We start from the raw sequence: 7,561 nt of genomic DNA, 5'->3' as shown, positions 1-7,561 counted from the left end.
ATAACCTCATATGGATGCCAAAGCTGGACAGTGAATAAGGAAGATCATAGAAGAATTGATGCCTTTGAGTTGTGGTGTTGGAGAAGAATACTAAAAGTGCCATGGATTGCCAAAAGAACCAATAGATCTGTTTTGGAAGAAGTGCAGCCAGAGTGCTCCTTGGAGGCCAGGATGGCTAAGCTTCGGGCCTCATACTTTGGACATATTGTCAGGAGGGAACAGCCGCTGGAGAAGGATGTCATACTGGGTAAGGTGGAGGGTCAGAGAAAAAGAGGAAGACCCCCAACAAGATGGATTAGCCAGGTGGCATCATTGATGGACTCAAGTGTGGCACTGGCAGTAAGGTTGGCCCAGGATCAGACATTGTTTCATTCTGCTGTGCATGGGGTCACTATGGGTCGGTTCCGACTCGATGGCACCTGACAACAACAATATAATATGAAAAAACACCCAAGACTAAAATCAACAGGTTCACATATTTTTATTAGGCAAAATAAAATTTGTTTCAAGTATCAAGATACAAGCACCTTGCCTTTACAGACATAAGAAACCCTGGGTGATGCAAACTGTTAAGTCACTTGGCTGCTAACAAAAAGGTTTGTGGTTCAAAGTCCACCAAGAGGCACCTCAGAAGAAAGACTTGATGACCTAGTTCTGAAAAAAACCCAAAACCCCTCAACCATTGAATTATGGAGGTATCTTGTTGTTAAATGCCGTTGCATCGGTTCCAATTTATAGCGACTCTGTATAGGAACAGCTGGTGAGCTTGAACCACTGACCTTGCACACTGACCTTGTGACCCACAGCGCCACACCAGGTGTAGTGAATTATTTAACATCGCTTCTAGTCAATATTTGTAAACTCCCACCAAATGAAGAACAGTTAGGGGAAAATATTAACAGATTATAGGATTCATTTGTGTGAGTGCTAGTTAACAGGATTATGGTTGTAAACACTTGGGAACTCAATAAAGGGATTAGTCAATGTTACCATCCTGCTGAGTTTAAAATGGGCCATCTCATAATCAGGAGAGGGGAATCTCACTACCATTAAAGAAAAGTCTTTAAAGAGCTTGTCCTTTGGACCCAGATATTCCTGCCAATCAAACCTCCTCAATTTAGGAGCTGTAGTACCAGAGAAGTGACAGAAGAACAACAGAACCAAGAACTGGAGAATAAGACAGAGTGGTGGGCTTCCCAGCTAATAAAGCTGAGTAACTCTAGGCAGGGGTCTTAATTGTAGAGTGTAGTGCCTAAAGGTACTTAATTAGGGGAACTAAATTTGCTGACCCAGGGAGTTAAAGCTGAGTACCTTTGGGATGAAACTTACGGAGGAGTGGTGTATCCGTCTATGGGCATTTATCAGTAGCCCTTAAAAAGTTTTGTAACATTGGCCAGGCAGAGAGAGTGTGCCTGTGTGAACAGCTGAGGAGAGGCTCTCCTGACTGGAACAAGTGTATCCCGATCATTTCTGACCTGAATTGTAATGTAACCTGCTAACTTCCTGAATAAACCCCATAACTTTGAGTTCTGTGTGGTCATTACAATGACTTTTCGAACACAGCTGAGTAGTGAATGCTAAAAGGATGATGGAGTCTTTTTTGCAGAAGGGAAGAAAAATGTGAATGGGCCAGAAATTCAAACTCCTAAAACAAAAAAAAAAAAAACCAACAAACCTCTACTGGAATGGTTGAAAAAGGAGTATTCAAGACTTATGTTATTGTTGTTAAGAGCTGTCATACTGACAGCTGTTAAATACAAGTCATACTGACCCTGTATAGGGTTTCTGAGGAGTTACTGTTGAGCTTGAATCACAGAACTTGCAGCTCAAACTAACCTTGCAGTCTAGTGCTTATCCTACAATGCCACACCAAGACTATTGCCCTGAAAGACACTTCAAACCTTGGATGAAACTAAGTCCCTAAGTCACATTGTAGCTAAACAACAAACCAATTCACAAAATAGTATCAATGTTCCTTTAAAAAAAATCACATCTATGAAACCAAACAGTCAACAACTTTAAAACAAAGATGACAATGTGAGGGGGCAAGTGAACCAATTAATGGAAATGGAACAACCAGAATGGAAACAATGAGTACGTTCACACACTGTAGAATATCAAGTGTTGAATGGAAACAGTGTACACTGTTACAAAAAACAGTACTAAAAACAACTCTATGGAGCACAGTTCTACTCAGACACATATGGGGATTACCATGAGTGAGGAATGACTAGGTGGCAACTTTTTCTTTGCTGTTTTTTCTTTCATTTTATAGATGTAAAAAATTATGCAGGCCTTGTAATATTCCTCTACTAAAAATAAGAATATAGAATAAACATCAACAGAATTGGGAAATAATAAACTATGACCTACAAATTGACTTACCCACTTTCATTCCTAAAACAATATGTCCGCTAATAAGAGAAAGGAAAAAAAAAACAAAAACGGAGACTTTGAAAATGGGAGTTGCATAAAAGGTTGGTGGCAATTTGCTAACCTGGGAAAGAAAACAACAGGTTTGGACTTCAGCAACACAGATCAAATTCCGGAGTAGCTCATTTAGTCCTTTTGACTTTGATCAAGTCTAGCTCTATCTTTCCCTGTTGTAAACCCCAGAGCATTAAATGCTAAGATATTCATATTCTGAAGGAACATCTCTGCAGATGTGTGCCAGTGAGTTTATTCTGAATAATAGAGTCTCTATACGAAAGGGTAGAACCGCATCATAAAATTTACTACGTGTAATGTTTACAGCTGAAGTCCTGATTTGGCACTGTGGGTTAATGCGCTGGATTGTGAAATCAGTTTTAACCACAAAGTCGGTGGTTCAAGCTCACCAGCTGCTCCTCAGAAACCCTATACAAAGTCACTATGAGTCAGAGCGGACTTGATGTTACTTCACAACAACAAAGTTTACAGCTACAACTTATCTGCTAGTTGTGGTGGCTTGCATGTTGCTGTGATGCTGGAAGCTATGTCACGATATTCTAAATAATAGCAGGTTCACCCAGGGTAGACAGGTTTCAGTTGAGCGTTCAGACTAAGAAAGACTAGAAAGCATAAGAGGTTTATTTTTGAATGTGTAGTCACTGAAAACATTATGATAACTGCAGAACACTGTAAGAAACAAACCGTGTTGGAAGATGAAAACATGAATAGCACCAGAATGTTGTCACATACAGTATCAGAAGATAAACTTCTCAGGTTGGAAGGCATTCAAAATATAACTAGGGAGAAGCTAGCTCTGCCTCTTTAAAAGTGTATTCACCATGATGATGTGAATGCAGTAAAGTTTTCAGGATCTTCATTTGCTTATGGGGCACAGCTCAAATTTAGGAGAAAGAACTACAAATATCCATTAATAATCAGAACACAGAGTAAATGAAGTAAGAATCTAGGAAAATTGGAATTGTGAGCTGAAATTGACTGATAATGGTGATTCTGACCAATTATATGGCTTACTATACTGAGAATGAAAAATTCAAAGTTAATGTCCTCACAGTCACCGTCAAAAAGAACACTTCAAGATCTACAGAGTTAAGTACAATGCTATCTGTGATAACCTATTATCCATACACCTACAATGAACACCAGTTAATACCACTATTATTTAAATTTACACATCGACTACCAAAGCCAGTGATGATGCAATTGAAGAATTCATTCTGAAATTGATCAAATATGCAGTCAAGATGTATTGATAATTACTGATGATTGGAATGGGAAGGTTGGAAACAAAGAGGAAAGATTAGAAGCTGGAAAATGTTGACTTGGTGATAGAAATGATGATGCAGTTTCCATGATAGGATTTTGCAACAATGATGACATATTTATTGCATATACTTTTTTAAACAACATGAAAGGCACTGCAGTTTAATGCAGTGGACTGCAAGGTCAGTGGTTCAAGCTCACTAGTCACTCCTCGGAAACCATATACAGGGTCGCTGTGAGTGGGAACTGACTTGTTGGCACTTAAGAACAACAACAACATACATATGGACCTAACTAGATGGAATATATACATAGGAATCAAACTGACTGCATCTGTGGGAAGAGATGGTAGAAAAGTCCAATATCATTGGCCAAAACAAGGCCAGGTGCAAAGTGTGAAATAGACCATCAATTGATCAATGCAAGTTGAGGCTGAAGCTGAAAAATTAAAACACGTTCACAACAGACAAAATATGACCTTGAACCCTTGAATATATCCTGCCAGAATTTAGAGATCATTTCAAGAACAAATTGGATGCATTAAAGACTTTAACGACCAAAGAACAAAAGAGCTGTCAGATGACACTAAGAGCATCATACAGTAAGAAGCAAAAGGTCATTAAAAAAACAAGAAAGAAAGAAATGACCAAAATGGATGTCACAAGGCTCAAAAACTTGCTCTCCAGTGTAGAGATGCTAAAGCGAATGGAAGAAATGAGGAGGTAAAAGAGCTCAACAAAGAGTTTCAAAAGGCAACTCAAGAAGACAAAATCAGAAGGGAAGAACACACTCAGCATTTCTCAAGCTGAGGGAACTAAAGAAAAAATTAAAGCCTCGACTTGAAATATCGTAGGATCCTATTGGCAAAATACTGAATGATGCAGAAAGCATCCAAAGAAGATGGAAGGAATGTACAGTCACTGTATTAAAAATAAATAGTTGATGTTCAACCATTTCAAGAGGTAGCATGTGATCAAAAACTAATGGTATTGAAGGAAAAAGTCCAAGCTGCACTGAAGATATTGGTAAAAAACATGGTTCCAGGAATGAATGGAATATAAACTGAAATCTTTCAACAAACTCATAAAGCACTGGAGGTGCTCACTCATCTATGCCATGAAATTTGGAATACACCTATCTATTTGTGCCCATTCCAAAGTGAGGTGACCCAACAGAATACAGAAATCATTGAGCAATATCATTAATATCATACGTAAGTAAAATTTTGATTAACATAACTTTTAAATGGCTGCAACAGAACATCAACAAAGAATTTCCAGAAATTCAAGATGGAGTGAGAAGAGGATGTGGAACTAGGGATAATATTGCAGATGTCAGATAGATTTTGTCTGAAAGTCAAGAATACCATAAAGATGTTTACTTGTACTTTATTGACAATGCAAAAGTTTTTGACAGTGTAGATTACAACAAGCTATGGATAACACTATGAAGAATGGTTGTACTCATGAGGACCCTGTACATAAACTAAGAGAAAGTCGTTTGAACAGAAAAAGGGAATACCGAGTTGTGTAAAATCAGGAAAGGTATGCACCAGAGTTGTATTCTTTCATCATACTATCTAATCTGTATGCTGAGCAAATAATTCCGACATTGAATTATATGAAGAAGACCATGACATCAGGATGGGAGGAAGACTCAATGACAACTTGTGATATGTAGAGGAAACAATCTTGCTTGCTGAAAGTAAAGAGGACTTAAAATACTTACTGATGAAGATTAAAGACCATAGTCTTCAGTATGGGTTGCACTGCAAAGTAAAGAGAAATCCTCAAAACTGGACCAATGAATAACGTCATGATAAATAAATAAAGATTTAACGTTGTCAGACATCATTTTGCTTGGATCCACAATCAGTAGTCATGGAAGCCACAGTCAAGAAATCAAATGGTATATTGCATTAGGCAAATCTGCTGCACAAGACCTCTTTAAAGTGTTCAAGAATGAAGATATCAGTGTGAGGACTAAGGTATGTCTTACTCAAGCCGAGCTATTTTCAACTGCCTCATATGCATGGGAAAGTTGGATAATGAATAAGGAAGTTTTACAAGAATTCATGCCTTTGAGTTAAGGTGTTGAAGAAAAATATGGATGGCACCATGGATTGCCAGAATAAAAATAAAATCTGTGTTGGAAAAAGTAAAGCCAGAATATTGCTTAGAAGCAAGTATGGCGAGACTTTGTTCTCATACCTTGAACACATTAGCAGGTGGGATTAGTTATTGGGGAAGGACATCAGGCTTGGTAAAGTGGAGGGTGAGCAAAAATAAGAATGACCCCCGAAAGATAGACTGACACCATGACAGCAGCAATGGGCTCAAGTTTAACAAGAATTGGAAGGATAGCACAGACACAGGCAGTGTTTCTTTCTGTTATAGACAGAGCTGCTCTAAGTTAGAATTGATTTGATAGCACCTAACAACAAACAACAAGGAGCTCTGGTAGCGTACTGGTTACAAATCGGGCTGTGAATCTTAAGGTCAGCAGTTCGAAACTACCAGCTGTACTGTGGGAGAGAAAGATGAGGCTTTCTGCTCCAGTATAGATTTGCAGCCTTGGAAACCCTGTACAGGGTCACTATGGGTCGGAATCGACTCGACAGCACTTAACAACAAGAACAAACAACATGGCAAAATACTGAATGATTCACAAAACATCAAAAGAAGATGGGAAAAAAAATTCTTTGCTAGTTAACAGGGTGTAAAGGGTGGGGTGAGGGGAGGGAGAGGAAGGTGGGGCACAGGGTAGGGAATAGACACAAGATAGCTTGTGGGGGGCAATACACAAGAAGGGTGAGGAGACTAGAAGAACAAGGTGGATGGGAGAACAGTTAGGCAGGTTTGCGTGGGCTTAGAGGGACAGAGGTAAACAATGATTTATGCACAACCTTGGAACAACAGGGCCCTAGGATATAGGGATTGAGGCATGGTTTGAATGGGTAAAAGAGGGGAAATAATGTTAAAATGCTTCGCTGTCTTTTGAATCTTGGCTTCCCTTGCCTGTTGTTGTTGTTGGGTGCCATCGAGTTGGTACCAACTCATAGTGACCTTATACACAGCACAACAAAACACTGCCTGATCCTGGACCAACCTCATTATCATTGCCACGCTTGAGCCCACTGATGCTGCCACTTTGCCAATCCATCCTACTGGGGGTCTTCCTCTTTTTCTGACCCTCCACCCAACCAAACATGATATCTTTCTCCGGTGACTGATTCCTCCTGACAATATGTCCGAAGTATCACAGACAAAGTTTGGCCACCCTGGCCTCTAAAAAGCACTCTGGCTGTACTTCTTCCAACACAGATCTGTTGGTTCTTTTGACAGCCCATGGCACTTTCAATATTCTCCTCCAACACCATTAACTCAAAGGCATCAATACTTCTATAGTCTTCCTTATTCACTAACTTATGCATGCATATAAGGTTATTGAAAATATCATGGCTAGGGTCAGGTGCACCTTAGTCTTCAAGCTGACATCTTTGCTCTTCAACACTTCTTGTGCAGCAGATTTGCCCAATGCAATACGTTGTTTGATTTCTTGACTGCTGCTTCCATAAGTATTAACAGTTGATCCAAGAAGAATGAAGTCCTTGACAACTTTAATCTTTTCTCCACTGATAAGAATGTTGTCTAACCTTCAGCAACTAGAAGCAGATCAGCAGAGGGAACGTACAGTCACCAAAAGAAGGGAAATAATAAAGATAAGAGCAGAAATAAATGAGATGGAAAACTGAAAAACTATAGAAAGAATCAACAGGACAAGAAGCTGGTTCTTTGAAAGGATTAATAAAATTGACAAACCATTGGCAAAAGAAAAGAGGAAGAGGACA

The sequence above is a fragment of the Chrysochloris asiatica genome, unplaced genomic scaffold (assembly GCF_000296735.1).
Source record: "Chrysochloris asiatica unplaced genomic scaffold, ChrAsi1.0 scaffold00392, whole genome shotgun sequence".
In the NCBI taxonomy this organism is placed as follows: Eukaryota; Metazoa; Chordata; class Mammalia; order Afrosoricida; family Chrysochloridae; genus Chrysochloris; species Chrysochloris asiatica.
This window is presented reverse-complemented; position numbering follows the sequence as displayed.